General features: G+C 38.5%; 1 long non-coding RNA gene across 1 annotated transcript in view; it reads right to left on the bottom strand.

Annotated features, from left to right (window-relative positions):
- Window positions 1-3257: 3257 nt before the first annotated feature.
- Window positions 3258-16865, bottom strand: part of LOC138741945 (uncharacterized) — an 86096-nt gene continuing 72488 nt past the window's right edge. The window contains exons 4-5 of the long non-coding RNA XR_011343912.1: window positions 13635-13855; window positions 3258-3355 (exon numbers count right to left, since the gene is read on the bottom strand). This is a non-coding gene — a long non-coding RNA (uncharacterized lncRNA). The remainder of the gene's footprint in view (window positions 3356-13634; window positions 13856-16865) is intronic.

The raw sequence follows: 16865 nt of genomic DNA, 5'->3' as shown, positions 1-16865 counted from the left end.
AGTTTTTCAAATTCAGTGTTGAAGTGTCGGCCTTTGAAATGTGATGCCCAGAATTAATTTTGAACTGATGAGAAGACGAGAGTTGTGACTGCTACAGATTCACAAATTCTCCTTGCGTTGCCCTTGAAGAAATGTCCATCCACGCGAGCTGTGGTCACAACACTCCTGGTCTTTTTGTCGGCAAGACTCGAACTGACTGGCCTCCACGAAGCTTCCAAGACCCTGGCACCGGTCTCTCCAAGTGACCTCCACCTTTCGTTACAACCTGAAGCACTTTGTTTCCCAAAAAAACCCTCCTGCACAGGTCAATCCACCAAAAAGGCCTAATCATTCACAGAGTATGGTTTGCCCTGAATTCCACAAAAAATGGCTGACCATTTTTGAAGAGCTGCCTCAAAGATCTATTTTCTCTTCAGCAGACAGAAGGGTTCTCCCTTTGCAAAATCACAATGGCGTGGCAAATGTATCAAATCTGCAACAAACTGCGACAAGACTTCCCTCGGTTCTTCTAATATATCGAATTATCGCTGGGCTGTGACTTATGTTGTGCCTGTGTGAAATGTTATTTGTGACCATTCAGCCGCTCCTGTCTAACTATCCCTTACAGTGATAATCCCATTTTACTAAATCAGAGGCTCGTAATAAATCCTATAAAGATTTTGAGCATCCCCATCCCCCCCTCCACCCTTTCAATGATTTATCATCGAAGTTCAACTACTGGTTAAATCTAGTGATATGAATTCTCTTCAAAAATTTTCAACAACAATCAGGAAAACTCCACAAAAAAATTATCTCCAATACTCTTGGTAACATCCATCCTCAATAAATCACATCACATCCCTTGGTGTGATATTCGATTCCACATTCAAGTTTAACAAACAAGCCAATGCAGTAGTAAAAGCTGGCTTTTTCCAGTTATTGCCAAAAATCAAATCATTCCTGTCACTGAAAGACCTCGAGAAAGTTATCCATGCCCTCATTTTCTCTTGTTTAGACTATAACTCTCTATATACGGACATTAGTCAGTCATCATTATCCCGTCTGCAACGGGTGCAGAAGGTTGGAGAAAGGCTCCTGAGAAGAGCCAAGAAGAGGAAACATATCACCCCTATTCCCACCTCCCTTTACTGGCTGCCAGTATGGCTCAGAATAGATTTTAAAGTCCTCCACTTTGTTTAGAAAGGCATTAATGGACTAGCCCCCTCCTACATCAGTGATCTCCTAATGCCCTATTCCACTTCAAGACCCCTCAGATTGGCCAGTTTGTTGTTCCACACTCAAATCGCAAACTCAGGGGAGATTGCGTCTTTGCTATTGCAGCCCCCAAACTGTGGAACAACATTCCTACGTCCATCCAATTAGCCCCTTCCTTAAACACTTTCAAATCCAGGCTGAAGTTATATTTTCACTCACAAGTGTTTTGAGGTGATTGTTGAGGTTATATGTCCAAATCTGAGGATGTACTTATATGTTATATGTCCAAATGTTGTATGTCCAAATGTTGTATGTCCAAATCTGAACCTTGAGTACTTGTTTTATATGGCACTTTAAATAGCTGCTTAAGTGAAGATGTAATTTATAATCTGTACAGCACTTTGTTCAACATACGTTGTTTTAATGTATCCACGCTGCTGAAGACCCAACTGCGCTGGGTGGGTCACGTCTCCAGAATGGAGGATCATTGCCTTCCCAAGATCGTGTTCTATGGTGAGCTCTCCACTGGCCACCAAGACAGAGGTGCACCAAAGAAGAGGTACAAGGACTGCTTAAAGAAATCTCTTGGTGCCTGCCCCATTGACCACCACCAGTGGGCTGATCTCGCCTCCAACCGTGCATCTTGGCGCCTCACAGTTCGGCGAGCAGAAACCTCCTTTGAAGAAGACTGCAGAGCCCACCTCACTGACAAAAGACAAAGGAGGAAAAACCCAACACCCAACCCCAACCACCCAATTTTCCCTTGCAACCGCTGCAACCGTGTCTGCCTGTCCCGCATCGGACTTGTCAGTCACCAACGAGCCTGCAGCTGATGTGGACATACCCCTCCATAAATCTTTGTCCGCGAAGCCAAGCCAAAGAAAAAGAATATAAATAAACTGAACTAAACCTAAGACTGAATATATTTTCAGTACACTGATTCAAATGGTTCATACAAACCAAACGTAACCATTCAAGATGGATAAAGGGCATTGTTTTGGATGATACCTTGCGACTTCTACAATCTCTGTCTCTGCAGCCTCGGACTTAAATTTTGATAGAATGGTGCCATAAAACACAAATTGTAATGTTGTGATGTGGGAAGACTGGCAGCTCTCACAAGCATCACATGACTTGGTTTGGCTCATGTACTTTTAACTGTTGTTATGTCAAACACTGAAATACTATGTCAAACACTGAAATACCTCTGCAAATTAGTACTTTGAGTTATTTCGCATTTACCTGGGAGAGCATGCCAATAAAAGGTAATATTTATTTTTCCAGTGGTGGCTCCTTGCCTGAGGAATGATACTAGATTCTCTTTTACATCCCCTTCTTTTGCCCTTCATATTTCTCCCCCATTCATCACTCCTTAAGATCCCCCAGCTCTGACATCGATGGTACTGTGACATACTGAAGGATTTTACTCCCAAAAAGTTTCCCATCTTTAAGTTTAATGAGTCAATATTCCTTCATTCTGCATTGAATCCCAGATTCCACAACCTCCTTAGATGTTACTTTGCTTTCTTATCTGGACAACACTGTGAATCTCCCCTGCTCTGAATTACTGAATACACTGCTGTGATTGTGACTGGGAAACTCGTCAGCCTCGAATGACGTCTGATTCCAGAATGCAGTCTCTAAAAGACATCTCTTTGTCCCTTCTAGACTTTCAACAGCAGGTTGGACTGTACATAAAAAAACCCTGTAATGAAGAATCACTTTTGCGAATAATTTCAATTGCTAAGCATCCTTTTGCCACGGTATGGACACAATGACCAACACTGGCATTCCCATTTCCTTCCACTTTTGAATTTCTTGCCCTGTGTGCCAATGTGGTCCATTCTCCTGTGATGGCATCCTGGTTCATTTTATCATGTATTGATTTCCCTTATACAGTAACCTTATCCTACAAGCTCAGGCAAAACCTGCCAATTCATAAATACATCCTCAAAAAGATGATTCTCTGGGTCAATAAATAGAGACAAGGCTGAAGAAACTCATAAAAAAGACTGCGCAGGAAGGTAAGATGTTGACTTTATTTGTAGAAATAAACCCAGATACATTGAAGCTTATGGTCAATGACATATTGAAGGAATACATAGAGAAATTGCAATTCCAACTTCAACAGCATCAAAGAGTTCAGATCGTTCTGAGAGACCTGCCAAAAAGATGAAAACTTTGTTGTTTTGGAAAATGCATATCAGTTATTGCTACTTCAGTGCCAGTGATCCAGGTTCAAATCCTTCACTACCTGTACACAGTTTGATGTTCTCCTCATGACCACGTGGGTTTCCTCCTACCTTCCAAAAAACGGATGGGGGTTGTAGGTTAATTGGTGTATTTGGGCAGTACATGTGCCAGAAGGGTCTGTTATCATCTGTAACTTTAAGAAAAATTAAACTTTGGGATGTTACTATGTGTTCGTACTGAAGAATAGTCCATTCGAAGTAGTTGAAAGTTCAAAAACAGCAGACAGGATGGCCAGTTCAATGCAACTGTGCAGCATATTCCAATAAATGCATGCTCCAATCGAAGGCGTGAAGAATGTGGATGCGCCAATACTGAATTTAGGTCATGTGAGCACAAGTGGTGTGAAAACAGCAGTGGTAGGAACATTGTTATCCACTGCCATGGAATGCAAAAGTGTTTGAAAAGCAGCAGTCTTTTGGTTTAGACTCTCAAACCATTTGAATTATCGCCAATGTGGCCTTTGTAAGCAAGGCTGGATAGATCACAGCATACACTGACCCTCCTGTACACCACTTACTTCACCCAAAAAATCACTATGAGAAGATTTGATTATCATCTCATTATGGCCCCTTACTTTGATCATGGTGGCTGCTTCCCAGGTCAACAGATCCTTCAGTGAATATAATTATGTTGGTTTGCATACAACTATCAAGTAATGGAAACCCATAATTAAATGTTAGATAGCATTAGTGATCTACAAATTGTATTAATATTTTAATGAGCAAATATAGAATATCAAATTTGATATTTGGCTCATGTGTGCGATATTATTCCAATGAGGAGGGAGCTGTCAATTCTCTTGAAACCATTGGAGTAATAATTCCAAATTATTGCTTTTGTCTTTGTTTTCCTATATTTCTTTTAAATCCTGGTTTTGCGCTGCTACACAATACACAAGAAGAAAGTGGGAGTGAACAAAATAACAAAGGGAAATTGGCACTTCATTGTCCAATATACAGAAAGAGGAGCAAAATGTGAAAGTCTGCAGAAGTTGCAACTGAAGTAAAAGCATAATGGTGGAGAAAATCAGTGGGTCAAACAACGTACTTTATATAGCAGAGGTAAAGGCAAATAACGAACGTTATGGGCTTCAGCGTTTCAAGTTAAGTGTTACAATATAGACCTGCTGAGTTTCAACAGCAGTTTTTAAATTGAAAGAGAACATGGATTAGAATAACATCTTCAGGAGCTTCTAAAGAAAGGACACTCTTTTCAGATTTTGGAACATTGTAAAATTAACTTAGTTTAATTCATGGCCTAATATCTTTCTCCAAGCCTCATTATCCATCCACTGCACACTCAGGGGGGTGATCTTTCCTCTTATTTTCAGTCCTTTAACATTCTCTGAGTATTATTCCTTTACCACAATTCTTTCCTTGCAGAACTCTTCTTGCATATCTCTCCTACTTTGCATATCACTGGCAAAGCTTTTGCTCACTTTCGCAGGAAAGCCTCATAAACTCATGCTAAGTCGAAGGATAGCTTCGAGTATTCATTAGATGTGTAGCTGAAAAATGATGACTGGATATTGTGAATTCAATATCTTAAGCCAGCCCATTTGTCATCACCCCAATTGCAATCAGCATGGGCTATGTTTAGAAAGTAATGAGCAGTGAAATAAGGATTGATTTTTGATATGTTCATGAGCAATAACTTTGAGGTGACAAACAGGTAGAGCCTTATTTAACTGAGAATGTCTTGAAGTCAGTAACAAGCAAGTTAAATATTATCAGGTTTGCTATTAGGAACTTTCCCAGAAAATGATATGTTTATTAAGTGTGACTTAATTATCTATTGTGTAATTGAATGATAATTTCTTTTGATTGGTAATTCAAACTAATGCATTCAACATACCATCCTTCATTAATACAATGCATCAAGAATTTATCGGTTATGAGAAGCACACAACTAAATTTCCTCATGTTCAATCAAAACGAGCACTGCAGTTGGATATAATCACTTTCTATGTGCTTAGCGCAATAAATTTGCGTTGGAGAGAAGAAAAAAAATCATGTTCTATGAAAGGAAGGAACAAGAAGCAATAGAAAAAATAATCCGATTTGGATGATGAAAACATGAAGGTTCTCAACCTTTTTCTTTCCACTCACATACCACTTTAAGTATTCCCTATGCCATCAGTGCTCTGTGATGAGTAAGGGATTGCTTAAGGTGGTATGCGGGTGGGAAGAAAAAGTTTGAAAACCACTGTTTTAATCGTACCTCATTGACTTGTATGTGCACAGTTTCATAATGGCTAAGGAAATGGGCAAATGACGCTTTTCTCAAGCATCTTCTGAAGCATCCAAATGTGTTAATCTGTATTTTAGATTTAGGATTTAGCTTAGTAGCGTTAGTAAGGGTTACGGGATTGGGGCAGGGGGAGGGATTAGTTGTTTTTCTTTTCTCTTTTTTTTCTTTATTAATCAACATATATTTGTAAACTCTATATTATGGTGATTTATGATTTATTAATTTCTGTCATATATGCATTGATTTTAAATAAAATATTTCAAAAAATTGCTAAGAAACAAATAGTAGCCAACAATGAGCTTCTCCAATGGATGTAAAAATGAGTTGAATAGAAATCCTCTTCTACATCAAGGATCAGGGTTTAGTAACTTGTAGACTTTGATGAAGGACCCAGGGGGCACATATGAAGAGATCAACAAGATGATGGTAACGGGGGGCATGGCAAGATGGCGTAGAATAATCTCAACCTCTCTGGCCAGACTTTTAAGAACCCATTTTTAACTCTTCGATTTCAGGTTTAAATTTTTTAAAACTTAGTTTAAAGTATCAAGGAACTGTTATGGCTATTAATGGTAAAAAGATTAAACCTCAAGTACAGAAGAAACTACATTTTCGGAGTGTTGAAGATTTAGAGCCTAAACAGTCTGCTACAACTTCAGGTTTGCTTTCTTTCAAGCCTAAACCACAGAGATTGCCTGTGGGAGCTGAAAAAAATGACCACTACTCACTAGGAGAAGGACATCGCTGGAATTACCCGTTTTCAGGAGGAAGGTGCGTGTGCCCCCGATGTGGATCCTGATTCTGGCAGCCTGCTGACTTTAATGGAGGGGGCATACAAGAAGACAACTCCATTGCTTGAAATGTCTCAGGAAGTACTCCAATCTGAATATCTTGATCTCTTCTGTGAGTTTTTGCAACAACAACGGGTTGCAGGGTGAGACCAGCGTCGACCCCCTGAGGAAGTCGGGGTGCCGTCGCTGGGAGTCCAGACCCGCAGTAAAACTGTTAAACTGTCTGTTGTTGAGATGCAGCAGGAGCTGCAGTCACCTGGTTCTGCCACTACGCAAGGGAAAGCAGGGCTGAGCTTTTCTGAATTACAATGTAAACAGCTAAGCCTTATCATTCAGCATAGGCTGAATGAAATGTCTCAGAGGCTCAGTTTGGAACTGGATACAGTTAAAATACATGTGGAAGCATCTTGTAAGGATTTTAAACAATTTCAGGCTGCTTTTTTAAATGTCAACAACAAGTGGCTTCTAATACAGAAAAAGTTTTGGAGGTGGAAAAATCCGTTAAAGAATTGCGAGAACATGAGAGGGAGTTAGAGAGGAAAGTAGATTATTTGGAGAATCAAAGTAGAAGGAATAACGTGAAGATTGTTGGTTTGCTAGAAAGTATGGAAGAACAAGATCCTCTTCGTTTTTTTACCGAATGGATTCTACAAATACTGGGGCAGGAATTTTTCTCTGGAGGTCTGGTATTGGAAAGAGCTCCTACAGCCTTAAGAAGAAGACCTCTGCCTGGTCAACCACCGAGACCCGTGATAATTCGATGTTTGAATTATTTGGACAGAGAAGCGATACTTTGTTTAGCAGTGCAAAACACGAGACAATGACAAGCTCCGTTAATGATTCAGAATAGTAGAGATTTTTTTCTTTCCTGATTTGAGTCAAGAGGTTATTCAACATTGGCGTCGATTTAATCCAGTTAAAGAAGTTTTTTGGCGTAAAGGTTATAAGTCTACTTTTCGCTATCCGGCAGTGTTCAAGATGTTTTGTGGAGACTTTCAATCTCGGTTTTTTGAGAATGAGTGTCAAGCAATGAGATTTGCTGACTCGTTGCCAGATATAAGAAAACAAAGACGTAGTCCACCATTGTCTCCTAAAGAAAAATCTGGTTGTTCTGGAAATGGAAGAAATGGCAGAAATGGGAGAAATGGGAATGGAAAGAGTCCATTTCCTTGAAATGGGGTCGCCGAGTCCGGAATTTCTTGGATGAATAGAAGAACTTTTTTATTTTTATTTTCTTTTTATGTCATTATGATATCTTGTTGTTATTCTTTGTTTGACTGGGGAGGGAGAAATTTGCTCTATGTTCTACTAGTCATCAGCCACTGGTGGGTGATCCACACCCAACTTTTGTTTAGGGATTACTACCTTTTGATAGTTTTTTTTTCTTTTTATCTTTTTTTACTTTCATTTTATTTAGACTTTAATTTGTGGTTTCTTTTTCTCCTATTGGAGGGCCTATTTATGTTGACCTGAGTCTTTATACATTGATATTATTAGTTTTTAGTAATATTAGTGGATATGTCAAAGTTGAAGTTTGCTATTTTTAATGTTCGAGGTTTAAACAGTCCAATTAAGTGTAAGCGTATTTTTATCAAGTTCGATCTTTGGTAAAATATGTGTTCGGTAGGGATATGATTTTATCTGAAATGTTTAAATTTGAGACTTTTTGCATAATGAGATGAAATATTGTTTAATAATGGAAAAATTACATATGTTTCGTGGATAACTATGGTTTATTTTTATTAATAGGTGGTTGTTATATTCAGAATATTTAAATTTTGATTTATATTGACTAGATTTTAAAATGTATGCTTTACTTTTCTTTATTTTTTTTCTTTTTTCTTTATGGCTCTCATTAGGAGTGTTGGCTGAAAGGGGGGGTTCTTTCCTTTTTTTTCTTTCTTTTTTAAAATATATATAAAATATAAAGTTCATGCTTTGTTTATTGTTATATATGTTACTTATTATCTGTATTTTGAATGAATAAATAAAGTTTAAAAAAAGATGATGGTAACGAAACTATCATGTGATCTACAGCTTTAGAAGACAGCATACAGCCAAGAGCAACATCTAGATTCCGATTAGTGAAGTTTGTCCAGACAACAGATAGAAAAAAAAGTTAGGAGTGCATTACACTGAGTCGATGCTACATCATGCAAGTCCTAACAATAAAAAAAATCTAGATTCAATATCTTCGGTGACATGACAAAGAAGTACAACAGGGAACATTGTGAAGTCAAAGTCATTGGAGAAATAGTTAACGTTGATAGCCATTAGTAACCTCATGACAAGCAAGTTCATTAAGTAGCATGGCTCACCAGTAGCAAACATTTTCAAATATATTCACCAGAAACAAACAATGCCACCAACCTTCAATAGTAATAAAGAAGACATTTACCTGAGAGAGCACTGAATCCATGGTGAACAAGAGGGTCTCTGAAGTGGAAGAAAGAGATATTGATATCTAACAAAGGAAGCTATCATCCAGGGTGATAAAATAAATTAGAAAGCCCCTTGGAAGCACAAGATGAAAACTGATTTGTGTATGATCAACGCTGAACTGGCAACCTTTACCCTCATCCCCTGAACATTTTGATGGCCATTGAGGTTATAGAGAAAATAGTAAAGTTTAGCATTATCTCTGCTTTGTGAGGTATCTGGTAAAATCAAATCCAGTGTCTAGAAACAGTTGAAAATGCTATTAGAAAATAACATGCCAGTTATTTGGGGGGAGAGGGTGGGGGGAAGAATTCATGGATTGATAAGTCTAACCTTTATTCTGCAAAGAAAAATGATGTTTGGAGTGTGTTGGTGGCTCCACATAAATTTCATGCACTTTGATTGTATTAATGAGACCAGCAGGGTGGCATATTCCAGATGGAATCCCTCTCCATTTAATCAACAATATCAGAAATTTATACTTCAACTTTTCATGCAGTGTGGCTCATTTCTGAAGTCAAAGACTATCTGTCAGAAGAGCGTCATGCATTCAATTCTTTTCAATATTTCACTGATTGGCTAATTCAATGTGCACCAGGAAACATCCTCAGATCTAAAGTCTGCAGATGATCTCCCTTTCCTATCACACACCAACTCGACATGAAACATAAAGCAATTAACTCAGTGCATTCACCCAGCAATGGAATTAACAGTTAACTACAACCGACCAGGCATTGTAATTTTTAACAGTGCCTCGACATTGTAAGTTATTAAAGGATCACTTTCCTACAAATGAGTAAGTATCAAAACTTAATACACTTGGAATAGAATCACAAAGCCAGGAATATCTGCAGGAGCTGAATTCTGATCCTAAAATGAACAAAACACACTTCTAAAACATAACTCTAGATTTAACACAGCTGCCATCGAATCATGAAAATGTTAAAATATAACAAATCTGAACTATTTCCTCCTCATACAAGCTACCTTAAGAAAATCCCATTTTGGCTGTGAACAGATTTAAATCAACATCTACTTTTATGGTTCAGCCAAAAAGATAAGACCTTGAAGGAGGGTAGTATTGAAATTGCAGGGCCTCTGACAGAAATATTTATAATGTCCTTAGCTCGGATGTGGTGCTGGAAGATTGAAGGGTAGCTCATGTTGTTCCGTGTTTAAAAAAGGATCCAAAAGAAACCTTGTAAATTATAGGCCATTGAGCCTAATATCAATAGTGGGTAAATTATTGGAAAGTGTTCTTAGAGATCAGAAATACAATTATTAGGATAACTGGAAACTGATTAGTGATAGTCAACATCGCTTTGTCCATGGTGGGTTGTGTTTAACCAATCTTTTGGGTTTTTCAAAGAGGTTACTAGGAAAGTTGTTGAAGAAAAAGCTGTGGATTTTGACTATTTGGACTTTAGTAAGGTTGTGACAAGGTTCCAATTGGGAGGTTAGAAAAGAAGGTTCTGATATTAGGTATTCAAGGTGAAGTAGTGAACTGCATTCGATGGATTGGTAAGCTAGAGAGTATTGGTGGATGATTGCTTCTCAACCTGAGGCCTATATGTTTTGTTCGGTGGGTTCACAGAAAATGAGTTTGGAGACAAGTGTTACAATCACAGGTAACTTTAATGAACACACAGAAGACAAATGGGATAACATCAAAAGGTACTCAATTACTATATTACTAAACAACTATATAGACATTCACATCAGATACGAGTGACCACCTATTTTCTACACATTCACAGAAAGGGACTTACTTAAGCAGTCGCTCCCAATCCCTGTATCTCGGAGTGTGGCTCAGAGTTAAGTAATATACATTCTAACAAGACAGGAACTTAAGCGCACACTTATGGTTCCCTGTACCATTGAAGTGAGGGGTGAGCACTTAGCCAATAAAAACCCTAGGTAATTTAAACAAACGAATGGCAAGGTGTGCACTAATGGGTGGCCAGAGTCCAACCTTGATTGACAAGTGATATGAATTCCGAATAAGTTTCAGATAGGGAGGACACATTACCATCCACAATTCACAATATTCCAGACAGACAGGGAGGCCACCTTTTTCTCAACAATCCACATATTACACTGTGATCACGAATTTGGAAATGTCGCACCTGTTCTCCAGGGAAAAAGTTGTTTAATGACACAGGGATCAGTACTAGGACTAATGTTGTTCTTCATCTATATCAGTGATCTGGATGATAATTTGGTAAATTGTATCAGCAAGTTTGCAGATGACACTAACATTGGAGGTGTTGTGGACAGCCATTAAGGTTTTTAAAGTTTTTAAAGGGATCTGGATCAGCTGGAAAATGGGATGAAAAATGGCAGATGGAATTTAATGCACTTAAGTGTGAGGTGTTGCATTTTGAAAGGACAAACTAAGAAAGGATATACACGGTAAATGGTGCAATAGAACAGAGGGATCAGGGAATACAGGTACATAATTCCCTGAAAGTGGCATCACAGGTGAATAGAGTTGTAAAGAGACCTTTATCAAAATTGACCTACATAAATCAAAGTATTGAGTATAGGAATTGGGATGTTATGGTAAAGTTGTAAAAGACATTGGTGAAGCCAAATTTGGAGTATTGTGTGCAGTCTTAGTCACCTAACTACAGAAAAGATATCAATAAGATAGAAAGAATGCAGAGAAGATTTACTAAGATATTGCCCAGTCTGAGTAAACAGGTTAGGACTTTATTCCCTGGAGCATAGAAGAATGAGGCAAGATTTGATAGAAGTATTTCAAATTATGAGGGGGATAGACTGAGTAAATGTAGATAGACTTTTTCCACTGGGGAAGGTGAGATACAAACCAGAGGACATGGGTTAAGAGTGAAATAGGAAAAGTTTAGGGGGAGCATGAGGGGGAACTTCTTCACACAGAGAGTGGTGGGATTGTGGAATGAGCTCCTAGGCAAAGTGGTGAATGCGGGCTCAATTTTAACATTTAAGAAGCATTTGGACAGGTACATGGATGGGTACAGGTCAGAGAGACAATGCAAAAATAAGGTTCAGAATGGACTAGAAGGGCTGAAGCTGCTTGTTTATGTGCTTTAATCTTCTATGCTTATATGGTTATATGTTTCTAAATGGGTCCAGTGGGAGAAGCCAGAGAGAGAGGTGTAATTACTTTTCAGCCTGGAGGCCTATGACTCAATGATCGGTGCTGGGTCCATTGTTGTTTGTCATATGTATCAATGATCTGGATGTTAATATGATAAATTGGATCAGCAGGTTCCAGGTGACACAAAGATAGGTGGTGCAGTGGACAGTGGGGATGGTTTTCAAAGCTTCCAGAGGGATCTCAACCAACTGCATAATTGCAGATGAAATTTTATGCAGACAGATATGAGCTGTTGCACTTTGGAAAGACAAACCAAGGTATAACATGCGTAGTAAATTGTATAGCATGGCGGAACTGTAGGGTCCCGGAATACAGATACCTAATTTCCTCAAAATGGCATCACATGTAAATAGGGTTGGAAAGGCCTATATTTGGCACATTGGCGTTCATAGATCAAAGTACTGAATTTCAAAGTTGGGATGTTATAATGAAGTTTTATAAAATGTTGATGAAACCAAATTTGGAGATTTGTGCTCAGTTTTGGTCAACTAACTGCAGGAAGAACATAGAGAATGAGGAGATAATTGATTGAGTGAAACAAAATTATAAAGGATGAATATAGAGTATATGCAAGCCGGCTTTTTCCACTGAAGCTGGGTTAGATTTAAAATTAGGGTACATGGTTTAAGCGTAAAAGGGGAAATATTCAAATTTATTTTTAAAATTTTTATATTTTAATTTAATTTAACTTTTTTATTTAAAATTAATTTAATTTAATTTAATTTAATTGATTTAATTTTTAAATTTAAAACGAATTTAATTAATTTGAAACATTAAATTTTTTAATTTAATGGACATTGTTTAAGAATAAAAGGGGAAATATTCAATTTTTAAAAAAATTTAGACATACAGCATAGAACAGGCAATTTCAGGCCACATGTCCATGCTGCCCATCAACCCCATAACTTTTGAATGGTGGGAGGAAACCGAAGCCCCTGGAGAAAACCCACGCAGTCACAGGGAGAACATACAAACTCCTTACTGATAGCATGGGACTTGAACCCAGGTCTGGACCCGATTGCTGGCACTGTAAAGACATTGTGCTAACCCCTATACCAACCATGGAGCTCTTCAAAGGGAACATTTCTTCAGGCTCCATTTTGTCTTTTAAGAAAAATTTGGACAGATGCATGGATTGGAGGGGTATCGAGAGATATGGTCAGGGTGCAGGTCAGTGAGAGTAGGCATATAAATAGGAACAGAGGTGTGTGTGAAATGAAAGCCAATTCATGGGACACTGGCAACTGTACCTGAGAAGCAGAGAGTTCTACCACTGGGGCAGGGTCCACCTGAACCATGCTGAGATCAGATATTCTAGCCAATAATGCAACAATGGTTTTCAACTGGGGCTTAAAACTAACTAGTAAGAGGTGGGATGGGTGGGGAGTATGGATTGATCTTGAATCTAATATTTAGTAGGTCAGAAAGAAATGAAAATAGCAGTGGATAAGGATAGCGAATGGGAAACTGTGCAGCATGCTTTAAGAAGTCAAGGCAGGAGGTGAGCAAAAAGAAAACCCTGAATTACGAATAACTATGAGCCGTCAAAAGCTTTGAGATTTGACCTTGACTTTATCTTCTCGAATGCTCATTTTTCCCCTCAGAGCTCCTTCTGTAAAAGTCCTGATTTATAAATATAATTATTTATTGCGATATTGTCCTCAACCTGCTGTTCAGTAAAACTCCGTGCATCTTGTAAACTTTCCTGCATAATATCAACATGCAGTTCACCTTCAGCCTTCTGATGACGTTGTGCGTTAAAAGAAAATTGAAAGCTGGGTTGCATCTGCGGGAAGAGAACTAAAGTTAATATTTCCAGCGTCTGTAGTTTTTTAAATTCATTTTCAAATTAAAAACCTACACATAATCATGTAACTAGGCAAAAATTATTGGTATGAAGTTATTTTGGTTATGGTTCAATAATGCAACACTTCGTTCTAAATTATTCATTGTAAAATCCCAATCATAGGGCATCAGACCATGTAGGAGAACACAAACGTCATTGTGATCGAAGTAAGAAACACAACGCTGGAGAAACTCAGCAGGTCGAATAGTGTACTCTGTAATGCAAAGATAAAGAAATGGAAGCAATGTTCTGGGCTTGCACCCCCTTCATAAGGGTATGACAAAAATGAAGACAGGTGCCCACACAAAATGGTGGATGAGGAGGGGCAGGGGGAGGAACACAGTCCCACTGTCAGGAGGTAATAGGTGGATTAGGGAGGAAGGGCACGTCAGCAAATGGGGAGGACACTAGAGCAGTGGTCTCAACCTTTTTCTTTCCACTCACGTCCCACTTTAAGTGATCCGTCTGCCATCGGTGTTCTGTAATTAGTAAGGTGGGATGTGGGTGGGAAGGGAAGGTTGAGAATCGCTGCTCTAGACCCAAATGATTCTGAAATATTTTATTTGAAAAAAACTGTCATTGGCCCATTTCCTTTGGAGTTATGAAACAGTGCACATAAAGAGTCAATTAGGTATGATTAAAACAGTGGTTTTCAAACTTTTTTCTTTCCACACACATATCACCTTAAGCAATCCCTTGCTATTCACAGAGCACCTATGGAATGATTAAAGTGGTATGTAAGTGGAAAGATAAAGGGTGAGAACCACTGCCCCAGAGAGTATTGTAGCATGGAGAGACTGGGAAATACAGGTACATTGCTCCATGAAAGTAGATATGGTGGTGAAAAAGGTATTGACAATGCTTGACTTCATCAGCTACTTCATTGAGTACAGGACCAGGGATATCACCAGCTATTGGTGAGACTGCATTTGGAATCAGCTAAAGGAAAGATGTCTTTAAAATAACTTGGAGGAATCTTGAAAGATTCTTTTATTATCATACACATAAGTACGTACAATTTGTTTACATTTGTTTGCCCAAAAAGTCACGTAAAAAGATGTCTCACAGTTCCAGCAACTGGGATTCAGTTGTTACCACTGCTGTTGACTGAGTGGAGTTTGTACATTCTCTCCCATAACAACATAAGAACAAAGGAAGCAGGAGTAGGCGTCAGCCATCTAACCCATCCAGCTGCTCCATAGATCATGGATGTGCCACTCCATTCGCCACTGATGGCCAACCAGAGAAACACCCATTTATCCAACTTCCTACTGTGTTGAATATTTGGAGATGTTTTTGGGAGATAAATTGGTAAAATTAGAGAACGTTACATACATACACACACTTTAAAACAGATCTTATTTGAAATACTGAGGAATTCCTATTCAGTGACTTTACAGAAACTATGGAGAATACTATGCACATTTCACAAGTAGGTGCTAATTGAAATGATGTCATCAAATGAATAGACCATTGTCTTGGAAGATCAACTGGAGCCAGCTTGTCTGTTTTTGACCTTTTTTTGCAAGACTTTTGACCTCTCTGCAAAGTGCTCACTCAGAGATCATTGAGAGATTTGTTTACTTAACACAACAGAGGGGAGCAGAAGACTAACTCCTATTGTTTGCTGGAGAAGGTCGGGGGTTTTGCAAATAAGGGAGAGAGGAACATGCTGCTGGCAACTGGAATTTCAGAGGGAGGGAGAGACTGATCAATGTCAGCCAGGAGAAGCTTGTTGGAACTGAAACAGAAGGTTCAGAGTGGTGGATGACTGGAAGTGCTATCTTTGTGATGTTTCTCTTGGAATAAGTGGAACAGAAAGGAACTCTGTAATAGCTTAAAAGAAAGAGGTTACCATCTGGAGAACCCTGATGGAACAAGTTTCATCAGCAAGATATAGAGGTGACTAATGGTGGTACCAGAGTTGTGGAAATCCTGGAACAGCACATCTCTCTCTCGGTAAACCTTCCTGAGCGGTAAACATTTAATTTTTCATCACCAAAGCCTGGTGAACTTAATACATGTTAAATTCTGTGCACAGTATAAAAATTGCCTGCAACCAGTGAAACTTGGAAAAATGAGAAGTGAGATTGAACTGTGAACCAAAGAAATTTTCTTAAATTTACACACAAATTAAATACACGAGCACAAAGAATTAGAAGGGGGTTACGTTGGGTAGTTGTTAATAGTGATAAGTTAAAGTTTGATTCTGCTTTCATATTTAAAGATAATTAAAAACAACTTTTGTTTAAGTAACTATTTGTCATGGTGAATATCTATTGCTGCTGGGTTTTGGGGTTCTATTGGTATTTAGTCATTTTGAAAATACAAGAAAGCAAGATCGGTGTCAAAAGATCTTCTTCATAGTGTTCCATTCAGCAGGGTGAAACTATCCCAGGCATTACATCAATATATGTTGTCAGAGTAGGTTCTTGCCAGACTATTGTTTGACTTACAAATAAACATGCATTCCACTTCTGCTGCCAGCAGAAGAACTAAATTAATTCTAGTCATTGTGGGTAATTTTCGAAGTTTATTCTTTGTGCACCATGCGTTGGTTTGTTCAGCTTGCCAAGAGCACAGTGCCAATATTTCAGGTCCTTATGCAGAGCTATCTCTTGAGGACTTAATACTTGTAAATCATATTTGGACTGAGTGTATGTTCAATATGGTAATATTTTGAAAGCAAACCTGAAGAGATTTTTTTTAAATCCAGGAGTACATGAATCACAGAGAGGCTAATGGAAAAGTCAAAGGGCCTAACTTTCCAAAAGTGACCAGAGGAATTGTTTCTTAAGGTCTCTGTTTTTCGTTCATCTCTTTCAGACAGATCATTAACAATTACGAAGCCTTTATATCAGCTGGTAACATCACCACTTGTGCGGCCACACTCCCACCAAAGTTCCTCTGCTTCCCTTCCTTCTTCCTTGCTGCAATCTCAAGCACGCCT

The sequence above is a fragment of the Narcine bancroftii genome, chromosome 8 (assembly GCF_036971445.1).
Source record: "Narcine bancroftii isolate sNarBan1 chromosome 8, sNarBan1.hap1, whole genome shotgun sequence".
NCBI classification, from domain to species: domain Eukaryota; kingdom Metazoa; phylum Chordata; class Chondrichthyes; order Torpediniformes; family Narcinidae; genus Narcine; species Narcine bancroftii.
This window is presented reverse-complemented; position numbering and strand designations above follow the sequence as displayed.